Source organism: Staurois parvus, unplaced genomic scaffold (genome assembly GCF_062004578.1).
Source record: "Staurois parvus isolate SC_StPar_1 unplaced genomic scaffold, SC_StPar_1.0 ptg000126l, whole genome shotgun sequence".
Classification (NCBI taxonomy): Eukaryota; Metazoa; Chordata; class Amphibia; order Anura; family Ranidae; genus Staurois; species Staurois parvus.
In genome coordinates this window covers 1,679,705-1,694,163 of record NW_028317922.1, presented here as the reverse complement: position 1 = coordinate 1,694,163, position 14,459 = coordinate 1,679,705, and the positions used below count along the sequence as shown (strand labels likewise).

The following is a 14,459-nucleotide window of genomic DNA, read 5'->3' as shown; positions in this document are numbered from 1 at the left end:
CTACTATAAGTTGGTGTGACAGGAGCCTATGGAGAATTGAGATTTTTATGCCTATGCATGTTGCCGGAAAAGAGAAAAGGCAGCAAGATTCACGACTAAATTGCCAGTGAGACTAAGCCACCGTTCTGTCATGAGCAACAGACAGGTGAGAAGCCAAAGCATGGAGCATACGCTAGCCCGATTCATGAGAAAAGCAACAGCTCACAGACAGGTGGACTCTCCTTAAACCTACAACAGATGCCGAAACCCGGGATCGAACCAGGGACCTTTAGATCTTCAGTCTAACGCTCTCCCAACTGAGCTATTTCGGCACATTCCAAAGGAGCAAGCCAGCAGGTGTGTGGCGGCAAGGCGAAGGGGTCCCAGAGACCTTAAAGGAGATCTAAAGTCCCAGCCTACACTTTTATTTTCAAACATCAGCATGGTAATGGCAATAGGAACAATAGGAGCAATAGTTCCCCTTGACAAACCAATGTAAGCTTGCCTCAGTAACCTCCTTTTATGTTGTGATTGCTGTTTCTCTGCTGGCCATCTATTTCCACAATTTCCTGGATTTCCGGCATGGTGTTCAGCTTCTTCTCTGCTCTTTACTTTCATTTTCTAAGGACTGCAGCTCCCATGGTACCTTGCTGCCTGCAAGCTGTGATTCCTGTACTGACTCTGCCTCCTGAAACTCCTCCTCTCAGCAAATCTGTACGTTGGAAATCAGACTCTGTGAAATGTGTGACACAGCAAAGTCTACTCACAGGGCACTGTGAATACATTTCACTGAAATCAAAAAAGAAAATGTTGGTGGATCTTCACAAAGTCAGTTTACAATATTCAAGATTGTTCAAATTCATGCGAGTAGGCTAGAAATCAATGAAATGCAACGTGGGAAGCAATATATGGCTTTACATTTTTAAAGCTAGATAGAGGTTTTGAGGAGTCCAAATACACTGCTCTAAAGAAGCCTTAAACCAGCTGTAGTTCTACCAAAGGACCAGAGTGAAGGAAAATGCTCCAAGTGTTCTCTTTTCGAAAAGAACCTTATCTAGCTGCTAACCCTCTTGCTTTTCATCTGACGTAGCCATTTTGAGCCACTTTCCCTGAAAAAGTCATACAGTTTGTAATCTTTCTTCGCTTTAAAGCTTTGCTTTTCATCTGACGTAGCCATTTTCACCCAATTTTCCTGATAAAAGGCATACAATCATACATCTTTCTTCAAACTAAAGTGAAAGGCAAAATCAAAATGACTTGCATGTATACTGTGTCTTTTGGGACCCTGCAAGAGAAGTGACTCCGCAAGGAAATTGGTTGAATAAGTGATATTGCCTTTTCTAGGAAGGAGTGGTTATGCTTCTCATTTTGTGTGCATGGAAGAAGAAGCGGCCTGCAACCTGAGGAAGCTGAGAATCTTCAGCTGCGCAATTGTAGCTTTTGTCATGGAAGTCATTTCGGACCGCGAAGATACTTTTTCTGACCTGCTTCTGGTTTTCTAGTCTGATGCATCAGCAAGAGGAAGAAAATGTATTGGATTTTATTCATCCCATGGTTCAAAAAAGTTCTATTTACTTGCATCAAGTTGTCAAAGACTAGTTTTGGCGGCGCCGTGACTTTTAGTATCTTTCAAAGCCGGCTAAGTCTTGTTCACCCCGGGATGCATTTGATAAGTTGTTTTGCTCGGCTGCGCGCTGCCATTCCTTTCGGACACATTGCATTTCCTCTGTGAAGCAGACTCTTCCACTTGGTTTGATTGGCATAACGCAGGTGAGGGCTGCAACAATGCAACATGCCAGCCTTTTTTTCCCCCAAGGCTTTGCAAGCGCTATGTGGTGGTGTAACCTGGTCCTATTGAGAAGAATAGATTTTGGACATGTCCTTGCACGTTGGCTGAGAAAACCATATACTGCGGGAAGTTGTACAATTGCTTTTCTGCTGCGCCCGAGACCCTAATATGCACTAAACCAGTTTCTAAACCTTGGTCTTGGTCTGCCCAGTCTTGCCGGGAAGCGTTACACCAAAAGAAACGCAGGCAGTTGCCGAAACCCGGGATTGAACCAGGGACCTTTAGATCTTCAGTCTAACGCTCTCCCAACTGAGCTATTTTGGCTTAAGACGTGTGCTTTCCTCAGCAATTGTTGGCTACTATAAGTTGATGTGACAGGAGCCTATGGAGAATTGAGATTTTTATGCCTATGCATGTTGCCGGAAAAGAGAAAAGGCAGCAAGATTCGCGACTAAATTGCCAGTGAGACTAAGCCACCGTTCAGTCATGAGCAACAGACAGGTGAGAAGCCAAAGCATGGAGCATACGCTAGCCCGATTCATGAGAAAAGCAACAGCTCACAGACAGGTGGACTCTCCTTAAACCTACAACAGATGCCGAAACCCGGGATCGAACCAGGGACCTTTAGATCTTCAGTCAAACGCTCTCCCAACTGAGCTATTTCGGCACATTCCAAAGGAGCAAGCCAGCAGGTGTGTGGCGGCAAGGCGAAGGGGTCCCAGAGACCTTAAAGGAGATCTAAAGTCCCAGCCTACACTTTTATTTTCAAACATCAGCATGGTAATGGCAATAGGAACAATAGGAGCAATAGTTCCCCTTGACAAACCAATGTAAGCTTGCCTCAGTAACCTCCTTTTATGTTGTGATTGCTGTTTCTCTGCTGGCCATCTATTTCCACAATTTCCTGGATTTCCGGCATGGTGTTCAGCTTCTTCTCTGCTCTTTACTTTCATTTTCTAAGGACTGCAGCTCCCATGGTACCTTGCTGCCTGCAAGCTGTGATTCCTGTACTGACTCTGCCTCCTGAAACTCCTCCTCTCAGCAAATCTGTACGTTGGAAATCAGACTCTGTGAAATGTGTGACACAGCAAAGTCTACTCACAGGGCACTGTGAATACATTTCACTGAAATCAAAAAAGAAAATGTTGGTGGATCTTCACAAAGTCAGTTTACAATATTCAAGATTGTTCAAATTCATGCGAGTAGGCTAGAAATCAATGAAATGCAACGTGGGAAGCAATATATGGCTTTACATTTTTAAAGCTAGATAGAGGTTTTGAGGAGTCCAAATACACTGCTCTAAAGAAGCCTTAAACCAGCCGTAGTACTACCAAAGGACCAGAGTGAAGGAAAACGCTCCAAGTGTTCTCTTTGCGAAAGGAACCTTATCTAGCTGCTAACCCTCTTGCTTTTCATCTGACGTAGCCATTTTGAGCCACTTTCCCTGAAAAAGTCATACAGTTTGTAATCTTTCTTCGCTTTAAAGCTTTGCTTTTCATCTGACGTAGCCATTTTCACCCAATTTTCCTGATAAAAGGCATACAATCATACATCTTTCTTCAAACTAAAGTGAAAGGCAAAATCAAAATGACTTGCGTGTATACTGTGTCTTTTGGGACCCTGCAAGAGAAGTGACTCCGCAAGGAAATTGGTTGAATAAGTGATATTGCCTTTTCTAGGAAGGAGTGGTTATGCTTCTCATTTTGTGTGCATGGAAGAAGAAGCGACCTGCAACCTGAGGAAGCTGAGAATCTTCAGCTGCGCAATTGTAGCTTTTGTCATGGAAGTCATTTCGGACCGCGAAGATACTTTTTCTGACCTGCTTCTGGTTTCTAGTCTAATGCAACAGCACGAGGAAGAAAATGTATTGGATTTTATTCATCCCATGGTTCAAAAAAGTTCTATTTACTTGCATCAAGTTGTCAAAGACTAGTTTTGGCGGCGCCGTGACTTTTAGTATCTTTCAAAGCCGGCTAAGTTTTTTTCACCCCGGAATGCATTTGATAAGTTGTTTTGCTCGGCTGCGCTCTGCCATTCCTTTCGGACACATTGCATTTCCTCTGTGAAGCAGACTCTTCCACTTGGTTTGATTGGCATAACGCAGGTGAGGGCTGCAACAATGCAACATGCCAGCCTTTTTTTCCCCCAAGGCTTTGCAGCGCTATGTGGTGGTGTAACCTGGTCCTATTGAGTAGAAAAGATTTTGGACATGTCCTTGCACGTTGGCTGAGAAAACCATATACTGCGGGAAGTTGTACAATTGCTTTTCTGCTGCGCCCGAGACCCTAATATGCACTGAACCAGTTTCTAAACCTTGGTCTTGGTCTGCCCAGTCTTGCCGGGAAGCGTTACACCAAAAGAAACGCAGGCAGTTGCCGAAACCCGGAATAGAACCAGGGACTTTAGATCTTCAGTCTAACGCTCTCCCAACTGAGCTATTTCGGCACATTCCAAAGGAGCAAGCCAGCAGGTGTGTGGCGGCAAAGCGAAGGGGTCCCAGAGACCTTAAAGGAGATCTAAAGTCCCAGCCTACACTTTTATTTTCAAACATCAGCATGGTAATGGCAATAGGAACAATAGGAGCAATAGTTCCCCTTGACAAACCAATGTAAGCTTGCCTCAGTAACCTCCTTTTATGTTGTGATTGCTGTTTCTCTGCTGGCCATCTATTTCTACAATTTCCTGGATTTCCGGCATGGTGTTCAGCTTCTTCTCTGCTCTTTACTTTCATTTTCTAAGGACTGCAGCTCCCATGGTACCTTGCTGCCTGCAAGCTGTGATTCCTGTACTGACTCTGCCTCCTGAAACTCCTCCTCTCAGCAAATCTGTACGTTGGAAATCAGACTCTGTGAAATGTGTGACACAGCAAAGTCTACTCACAGGGCACTGTGAATACATTTCACTGAAATCAAAAAAGAAAATGTTGGTGGATCTTCACAAAGTCAGTTTACAATATTCAAGATTGTTCAAATTCATGCGAGTAGGCTAGAAATCAATGAAATGCAACGTGGGAAGCAATATATGGCTTTACATTTTTAAAGCTAGATAGAGGTTTTGAGGAGTCCAAATACACTGCTCTAAAGAAGCCTTAAACCAGCCGTAGTACTACCAAAGGACCAGAGTGAAGGAAAATGCTCCAAGTGTTCTCTTTTTGAAAGTAACCTTATCTAGCTGCTAACCCTCTTGCTTTTCATCTGACTTAGCCATTTTGAGCCACTTTCCCTGAAAAAGTCATACAGTTTGTAATCTTTCTTCGCTTTAAAGCTTTGCTTTTCATCTGACGTAGCCATTTTCACCCAATTTTCCTGATAAAAGGAATACAATCATACATCTTTCTTCAAACTAAAGTGAAAGGCAAAATCCAAATGACTTGCGTGTATACTGTGTCTTTTGGGACCCTGCAAGAGAAGTGACTCCGCAAGGAAATTGGTTGAATAAGTGATATTGCCTTTTCTAGGAAGGAGTGGTTATGCTTCTCATTTTGTGTGTATGGAAGAAGAAGCGGCCTGCAACCTGAGGAAGCTGAGAATCTTCAGCTGCGCAATTGTAGCTTTTGTCATGGAAGTCATTTCGGACCGCGAAGATACTTTTTCTGACCTGCTTCTGGTTTTCTAGTCTGATGCATCAGCACGAGGAAGAAAATGTATTGGATTTTATTCATCCCATGGTTCAAAAAAGTTCTATTTACTTGCATCAAGTTGTTAAAGACTAGTTTTGGCTGCGCCGTGACTTTTAGTATCTTTCAAAGCCGGCTAAGTCTTGTTCACCCCGGAATGCATTTGATAAGTTGTTTTGCTCGGCTGCGCGCTGCCATTCCTTTCGGACACATTGCATTTCCTCTGTGAAGCAGACTCTTCCACTTGGTTTGATTGGCATAACGCAGGTGAGGGCTGCAACAATGCAACATGCCAGCCTTTTTTTCCCCCAAGGCTTTGCAGCGCTATGTGGTGGTGTAACCTGGTCCTATTGAGAAGAATAGATTTTGGACATGTCCTTGCACGTTGGCTGAGAAAACCATATACTGCGGGAAGTTGTACAATTGCTTTTCTGCTGCGCCCGAGACCCTAATATGCACTTACCCAGTTTCTAAACCTTGGTCTTGGTCTTGGTCTGCCCAGTCTTGCCGGGAAGCGTTACACCAAAACAAACACAGGCAGTTGCCGAAACCCGGGATTGAACCAGGGACCTTTAGATCTTCAGTCTAACGCTCTCCCAACTGAGCTATTTCGGCTTAAGACGTGTGCTTTCCTCAGCAATTGTTGGCTACTATAAGTTGGTGTGACAGGAGCCTATGGAGAATTGAGATTTTTATGCCTATGCATGTTGCCGGAAAAGAGAAAAGGCAGCAAGATTCGCGACTAAATTGCCAGTGAGACTAAGCCACCGTTCAGTCATGAGCAACAGACAGGTGAGAAGCCAAAGCATGGAGCATACGCTAGCCCGATTCATGAGAAAAGCAACAGCTCACAGACAGGTGGACTCTCCTTAAACCTACAACAGATGCCGAAACCCGGGATCGAACCAGGGACCTTTAGATCTTCAGTCTAACGCTCTCCCAACTGAGCTATTTTGGCTTAAGACGTGTGCTTTTCTCAGCAATTGTTGGCTACTATAAGTTGGTGTGACAGGAGCCTATGGAGAATTGAGATTTTTATGCCTATGCATGTTGCCGGAAAAGAGAAAAGGCAACAAGATTCACGACTAAATTGCCAGGGAGACTAAGCCACCGTTCTGTCATGAGCAACAGACAGGTGAGAAGCCAAAGCATGGAGCATACGCTGGCCCGATTCATGAGAAAAGCAACAGCTCACAGACAGGTGGCCTCTCCTTAAATCTACAACAGATGCCGAAACCCGGGATCGAACCAGGGACCTTTAGATCTTCAGTCTAACGCTCTCCCAACTGAGTTATTTCGGCACGTTCCAAATGAGCAAGCCAGCAGGTGTGTGGCGGTAAGGCGAAGGGGTCCCAGAGACCTTAAAGGAGATCTAAAGTCCCAGCCTAAACTTTTATTTTCAAACATCAGCATGGTAATGGCAATAGGAACAATAGGAGCAATAGTTCCCCTTGACAAACCAATGTAAGCTTGCCTCAGTAACCTCCTTTTATGTTGTGATTGCTGTTTCTCTGCTGGCCATCTATTTACACAATTTCCTGGATTTCCGGCATGGTGTTCAGCTTCTTCTCTGCTCTTTACTTTCATTTTCTAAGGACTGCAGCTCCCATGGTACCTTGCTGCCTGCAAGCTGTGATTCCTTTACTGACTCTGCCTCCTGAAACTCCTCCTCTCAGCAAATCTGTACGTTGGAAATCAGACTCTGTGAAATGTGTGACACAGCAAAGTCTATTCACAGGGCACTGTGAATACATTTCACTGAAATCAAAAAAGAAAATGTTGGTGGATCTTCACAAAGTCAGTTTACAATATTCAAGATTGTTCAAATTCATGCGAGTAGGCTAGAAATCAATGAAATGCAACGTGGGAAGCAATATATGGCTTTACATTTTTAAAGCTAGATAGAGGTTTTGAGGAGTCCAAATACACTGCTCTAAAGAAGCCTTAAACCAGCCGTAGTACTACCAAAGGACCAGAGTGAAGGAAAATGCTCCAAGTGTTCTCTTTTCGAAAGGAACCTTATCTAGCTGCTAACCCTCTTGCTTTTCATCTGACGTAGCCATTTTGAGCCACTTTCCCTGAAAAAGTCATACAGTTTGTAATCTTTCTTCGCTTTAAAGCTTTGCTTTTCATCTGACGTAGCCATTTTCACCCAATTTTCCTGATAAAAGGCATACAATCATACATCTTTCTTCAAACTAAAGTGAAAGGCAAAATCAAAATGACTTGCGTGTATACTGTGTCTTTTGGGACCCTGCAAGAGAAGTGACTCCGCAAGGAAATTGGTTGAATAAGTGATATTGCCTTTTCTAGGAAGGAGTGGTTATGCTTCTCATTTTGTGTGTATGGAAGAAGAAGCGGCCTGCAACCTGAGGAAGCTGAGAATCTTCAGCTGCGCAATTGTAGCTTTTGTCATGGAAGTCATTTCGGACCGCGAAGATACTTTTTCTGACCTGCTTCTGGTTTCTAGTCTAATGCAACAGCACGAGGAAGAAAATGTATTTTATTTTATTCATCCCATGGTTCAAAAAAGTTCTATTTACTTGCATCAAGTTGTCAAAGACTAGTTTTGGCGGCGCCGTGACTTTTAGTATCTTTCAAAGCCGGCTAAGTCTTGTTCACCCCGGAATGCATTTGATAAGTTGTTTTGCTCGGCTGCGCACTGCCATTCCTTTCGGACACATTGCATTTCCTCTGTGAAGCAGACTCTTCCACTTGGTTTGATTGGCATAATGCAGGTGAGGGCTGCAACAATGCAACATGCCAGCCTTTTTTTCCCCCAAGGGTTTGCAGCGCTATGTGGTGGTGTTACCTGGTCCTATTGAGAAGAATAGATTTTGGACATGTCCTTGCACGTTGGCTGAGAAAACCATATACTGCGGGAAGTTGTACAATTGCTTTTCTGCTGCGCCCGAGACCCTAATATGCACTTACCCAGTTTCTAAACCTTGGTCTTGGTCTTGGTCTGCCCAGTCTTGCCGGGAAGCGTTACACCAAAACAAACACAGGCAGTTGCCGAAACCCGGGATTGAACCAGGGACCTTTAGATCTTCAGTCTAACGCTCTCCCAACTGAGCTATTTCGGCTTAAGACGTGTGCTTTCCTCAGCAATTGTTGGCTACTATAAGTTGGTGTGACAGGAGCCTATGGAGAATTGAGATTTTTATGCCTATGCATGTTGCCGGAAAAGAGAAAAGGCAGCAAGATTCGCGACTAAATTGCCAGTGAGACTAAGCCACCGTTCAGTCATGAGCAACAGACAGGTGAGAAGCCAAAGCATGGAGCATACGCTAGCCCGATTCATGAGAAAAGCAACAGCTCACAGACAGGTGGACTCTCCTTAAACCTACAACAGATGCCGAAACCCGGGATCGAACCAGGGACCTTTAGATCTTCAGTCAAACGCTCTCCCAACTGAGCTATTTCGGCACATTCCAAAGGAGCAAGCCAGCAGGTGTGTGGCGGCAAGGCGAAGGGGTCCCAGAGACCTTAACGGAGATCTAAAGTCCCAGCCTACACTTTTATTTTCAAACATCAGCATGGTAATGGCAATAGGAACAATAGGAGCAATAGTTCCCCTTGACAAACCAATGTAAGCTTGCCTCAGTAACCTCCTTTTATGTTGTGATTGCTGTTTCTCTGCTGGCCATCTATTTCCACAATTTCCTGGATTTCCGGCATGGTGTTCAGCTTCTTCTCTGCTCTTTACTTTCATTTTCTAAGGACTGCAGCTCCCATGGTACCTTGCTGCCTGCAAGCTGTGATTCCTGTACTGACTCTGCCTCCTGAAACTCCTCCTCTCAGCAAATCTGTACGTTGGAAATCAGACTCTGTGAAATGTGTGACACAGCAAAGTCTACTCACAGGGCACTGTGAATACATTTCACTGAAATCAAAAAAGAAAATGTTGGTGGATCTTCACAAAGTCAGTTTACAATATTCAAGATTGTTCAAATTCATGCGAGTAGGCTAGAAATCAATGAAATGCAACGTGGGAAGCAATATATGGCTTTACATTTTTAAAGCTAGATAGAGGTTTTGAGGAGTCCAAATACACTGCTCTAAAGAAGCCTTAAACCAGCCGTAGTACTACCAAAGGACCAGAGTGAAGGAAAACGCTCCAAGTGTTCTCTTTGCGAAAGGAACCTTATCTAGCTGCTAACCCTCTTGCTTTTCATCTGACGTAGCCATTTTGAGCCACTTTCCCTGAAAAAGTCATACAGTTTGTAATCTTTCTTCGCTTTAAAGCTTTGCTTTTCATCTGACGTAGCCATTTTCACCCAATTTTCCTGATAAAAGGCATACAATCATACATCTTTCTTCAAACTAAAGTGAAAGGCAAAATCAAAATGACTTGCGTGTATACTGTGTCTTTTGGGACCCTGCAAGAGAAGTGACTCCGCAAGGAAATTGGTTGAATAAGTGATATTGCCTTTTCTAGGAAGGAGTGGTTATGCTTCTCATTTTGTGTGCATGGAAGAAGAAGCGACCTGCAACCTGAGGAAGCTGAGAATCTTCAGCTGCGCAATTGTAGCTTTTGTCATGGAAGTCATTTCGGACCGCGAAGATACTTTTTCTGACCTGCTTCTGGTTTCTAGTCTAATGCAACAGCACGAGGAAGAAAATGTATTGGATTTTATTCATCCCATGGTTCAAAAAAGTTCTATTTACTTGCATCAAGTTGTCAAAGACTAGTTTTGGCGGCGCCGTGACTTTTAGTATCTTTCAAAGCCGGCTAAGTTTTTTTCACCCCGGAATGCATTTGATAAGTTGTTTTGCTCGGCTGCGCTCTGCCATTCCTTTCGGACACATTGCATTTCCTCTGTGAAGCAGACTCTTCCACTTGGTTTGATTGGCATAACGCAGGTGAGGGCTGCAACAATGCAACATGCCAGCCTTTTTTTCCCCCAAGGCTTTGCAGCGCTATGTGGTGGTGTAACCTGGTCCTATTGAGTAGAAAAGATTTTGGACATGTCCTTGCACGTTGGCTGAGAAAACCATATACTGCGGGAAGTTGTACAATTGCTTTTCTGCTGCGCCCGAGACCCTAATATGCACTGAACCAGTTTCTAAACCTTGGTCTTGGTCTGCCCAGTCTTGCCGGGAAGCGTTACACCAAAAGAAACGCAGGCAGTTGCCGAAACCCGGAATAGAACCAGGGACTTTAGATCTTCAGTCTAACGCTCTCCCAACTGAGCTATTTCGGCACATTCCAAAGGAGCAAGCCAGCAGGTGTGTGGCGGCAAAGCGAAGGGGTCCCAGAGACCTTAAAGGAGATCTAAAGTCCCAGCCTACACTTTTATTTTCAAACATCAGCATGGTAATGGCAATAGGAACAATAGGAGCAATAGTTCCCCTTGACAAACCAATGTAAGCTTGCCTCAGTAACCTCCTTTTATGTTGTGATTGCTGTTTCTCTGCTGGCCATCTATTTCTACAATTTCCTGGATTTCCGGCATGGTGTTCAGCTTCTTCTCTGCTCTTTACTTTCATTTTCTAAGGACTGCAGCTCCCATGGTACCTTGCTGCCTGCAAGCTGTGATTCCTGTACTGACTCTGCCTCCTGAAACTCCTCCTCTCAGCAAATCTGTACGTTGGAAATCAGACTCTGTGAAATGTGTGACACAGCAAAGTCTACTCACAGGGCACTGTGAATACATTTCACTGAAATCAAAAAAGAAAATGTTGGTGGATCTTCACAAAGTCAGTTTACAATATTCAAGATTGTTCAAATTCATGCGAGTAGGCTAGAAATCAATGAAATGCAACGTGGGAAGCAATATATGGCTTTACATTTTTAAAGCTAGATAGAGGTTTTGAGGAGTCCAAATACACTGCTCTAAAGAAGCCTTAAACCAGCCGTAGTACTACCAAAGGACCAGAGTGAAGGAAAATGCTCCAAGTGTTCTCTTTTTGAAAGTAACCTTATCTAGCTGCTAACCCTCTTGCTTTTCATCTGACTTAGCCATTTTGAGCCACTTTCCCTGAAAAAGTCATACAGTTTGTAATCTTTCTTCGATTTAAAGCTTTGCTTTTCATCTGACGTAGCCATTTTCACCCAATTTTCCTGATAAAAGGCATACAATCATACATCTTTCTTCAAACTAAAGTGAAAGGCAAAATCAAAATGACTTGCGTGTATACTGTGTCTTTTGGGACCCTGCAAGAGAAGTGACTCCGCAAGGAAATTGGTTGAATAAGTGATATTGCCTTTTCTAGGAAGGAGTGGTTATGCTTCTCATTTTGTGTGCATGGAAGAAGAAGCGGCCTGCAACCTGAGGAAGCTGAGAATCTTCAGCTGCGCAATTGTAACTTTTGTCATGGAAGTCATTTCGGACCGCGAAGATACTTTTTCTGACCTGCTTCTGGTTTTCTAGTCTGATGCATCAGCACGAGGAAGAAAATGTATTGGATTTTATTCATCCCATGGTTCAAAAAAGTTCTATTTACTTGCATCAAGTTGTCAAAGACTAGTTTTGGCAGCGCCGTGACTTTTAGTATCTTTCAAAGCCGGCTAAGTCTTGTTCACCCCGGAATGCATTTGATAAGTTGTTTTGCTCGGCTGCGCGCTGCCATTCCTTTCGGACACATTGCATTTCCTCTGTGAAGCAGACTCTTCCACTTGGTTTGATTGGCATAACGCAGGTGAGGGCTGCAACAATGCAACATGCCAGCCTTTTTTTCCCCCAAGGCTTTGCAGCGCTATGTGGTGGTGTAACCTGGTCCTATTGAGAAGAATAGATTTTGGAAATGTCCTTGCACGTTGGCTGAGAAAACCATATACTGCGGGAAGTTGTACAATTGCTTTTCTGCTGTGCCCGAGACCCTAATATGCACTGAACCAGTTTCTAAACCTTGGTCTTGGTCTGCCCAGTCTTGCCGGGAAGCGTTACACCAAAAGAAACGCAGGCAGTTGCCGAAACCCGGAATAGAACCAGGGACCTTTAGATCTTCAGTCTAACGCTCTCCCAACTGAGCTATTTCGGCTTAAGACGTGTGCTTTCCTCAGCAATTGTTGGCTACTATAAGTTGGTGTTACAGGAGCCTATGGAGAATTGAGATTTTTATGCCTATGCATGTTGCCGGAAAAGAGAAAAGGCAGCAAGATTCACGACTAAATTGCCAGTGAGACTAAGCCACCGTTCAGTCATGAGCAACAGACAGGTGAGAAGCCAATGCATGGAGCATACGCTAGCCCGATTCATGAGAAAAGCAACAGCTCACAGACAGGTGTACTCTCCTTAAACCTACAACAGATGCCGAAACCCGGGATCGAACCAGGGACCTTTAGATCTTCAGTCTAACGCTCTCCCAACTGAGCTATTTCGGCACATTCCAAAGGAGCAAGCCAGCAGGTGTGTGGCGGCAAGGCGAAGGGGTCCCAGAGACCTTAAAGGAGATCTAAAGTCCCAGCCTACACTTTTATTTTCAAACATCAGCATGGTAATGGCAATAGGAACAATAGGAGCAATAGTTCCCCTTGACAAACCAATGTAAGCTTGCGTCAGTAACCTCCTTTTATGTTGTGATTGCTGTTTCTCTGCTGGCCATCTATTTCCACAATTTCCTGGATTTCCGGCATGGTGTTCAGCTTCTTCTCTGCTCTTTACTTTCATTTTCTAAGGACTGCAGCTCCCATGGTACCTTGCTTCCTGCAAGCTGTGATTCCTGTACTGACTCTGCCTCCTGAAACTCCTCCTCTCAGCAAATCTGTACGTTGGAAATCAGACTCTGTGAAATGTGTGACACAGAAAAGTCTACTCACAGGGCACTGTGAATACATTTCACTGAAATCAAAAAAGAAAATGTTGGTGGATCTTCACAAAGTCAGTTTACAATATTCAAGATTGTTCAAATTCATGCGAGTAGGCTAGAAATCAATGAAATGCAACGTGGGAAGCAATATATGGCTTTACATTTTTAAAGCTAGATAGAGGTTTTGAGGAGTCCAAATACACTGCTCTAAAGAAGCCTTAAACCAGCCGTAGTACTACCAAAGGACCAGAGTGAAGGAAAATGCTCCAAGTGTTCTCTTTTCGAAAGGAACCTTATCTAGCTGCTAACCCTCTTGCTTTTCATCTGACGTAGCCATTTTGAGCCACTTTCCCTGAAAAAGTCATACAGTTTGTAATCTTTCTTCGCTTTAAAGCTTTGCTTTTCATCTGACGTAGCCATTTTCACCCAATTTTCCTGATAAAAGGAATACAATCATACATCTTTCTTCAAACTAAAGTGAAAGGCAAAATCCAAATGACTTGCGTGTATACTGTGTCTTTTGGGACCCTGCAAGAGAAGTGACTCCGCAAGGAAATTGGTTGAATAAGTGATATTGCCTTTTCTAGGAAGGAGTGGTTATGCTTCTCATTTTGTGTGTATGGAAGAAGAAGCGGCCTGCAACCTGAGGAAGCTGAGAATCTTCAGCTGCGCAATTGTAGCTTTTGTCATGGAAGTCATTTCGGACCGCGAAGATACTTTTTCTGACCTGCTTCTGGTTTTCTAGTCTGATGCATCAGCACGAGGAAGAAAATGTATTGGATTTTATTCATCCCATGGTTCAAAAAATTTCTATTTACTTGCATCAAGTTGTCAAAGACTAGTTTTGGCTGCGCCGTGACTTTTAGTATCTTTCAAAGCCGGCTAAGTCTTGTTCACCCCGGAATGCATTTGATAAGTTGTTTTGCTCGGCTGCGCGCTGCCATTCCTTTCGGACACATTGCATTTCCTCTGTGAAGCAGACTCTTCCACTTGGTTTGATTGGCATAACGCAGGTGAGGGCTGCAACAATGCAACATGCCAGCCTTTTTTTCCCCCAAGGCTTTGCAGCGCTATGTGGTGGTGTTACCTGGTCCTATTGAGAAGAATAGATTTTGAACATGTCCTTGCACGTTGGCTGAGAAAACCATATACTGCGGGAAGTTGTACAATTGCTTTTCTGCTGTGCCCGAGACCCTAATATGCACTGAACCAGTTTCTAAACCTTGGTCTTGGTCTGCCCAGTCTTGCCGGGAAGCGTTACACCAAAAGAAATGCAGGCAGTTGCCGAAACCCGGGATTTAACCAGGGACCTTTAGATCT

General features: G+C 43.9%; 5 non-coding genes across 5 annotated transcripts; all 5 read right to left on the bottom strand.

The window, feature by feature from the left end:
* Positions 1 to 238: 238 nt before the first annotated feature.
* Positions 239 to 311, bottom strand: TRNAF-GAA (transfer RNA phenylalanine (anticodon GAA)). Its single transcript has one exon. It is a non-coding gene; the product is annotated as a tRNA-Phe (tRNA).
* A 5,615-nt stretch (positions 312 to 5,926) lies between these two features.
* On the bottom strand, positions 5,927 to 5,999 carry TRNAF-GAA (transfer RNA phenylalanine (anticodon GAA)). Its single transcript has one exon. It is a non-coding gene; the product is annotated as a tRNA-Phe (tRNA).
* Positions 6,000 to 6,269: 270 nt separating this feature from the next.
* TRNAF-GAA (transfer RNA phenylalanine (anticodon GAA)) lies at positions 6,270 to 6,342 on the bottom strand. The gene has a single exon. It is a non-coding gene; the product is annotated as a tRNA-Phe (tRNA).
* Positions 6,343 to 8,397: 2,055 nt separating this feature from the next.
* Positions 8,398 to 8,470, bottom strand: TRNAF-GAA (transfer RNA phenylalanine (anticodon GAA)). Its single transcript has one exon. It is a non-coding gene; the product is annotated as a tRNA-Phe (tRNA).
* Positions 8,471 to 12,641: 4,171 nt separating this feature from the next.
* On the bottom strand, positions 12,642 to 12,714 carry TRNAF-GAA (transfer RNA phenylalanine (anticodon GAA)). The gene has a single exon. It is a non-coding gene; the product is annotated as a tRNA-Phe (tRNA).
* Positions 12,715 to 14,459: the final 1,745 nt, after the last annotated feature.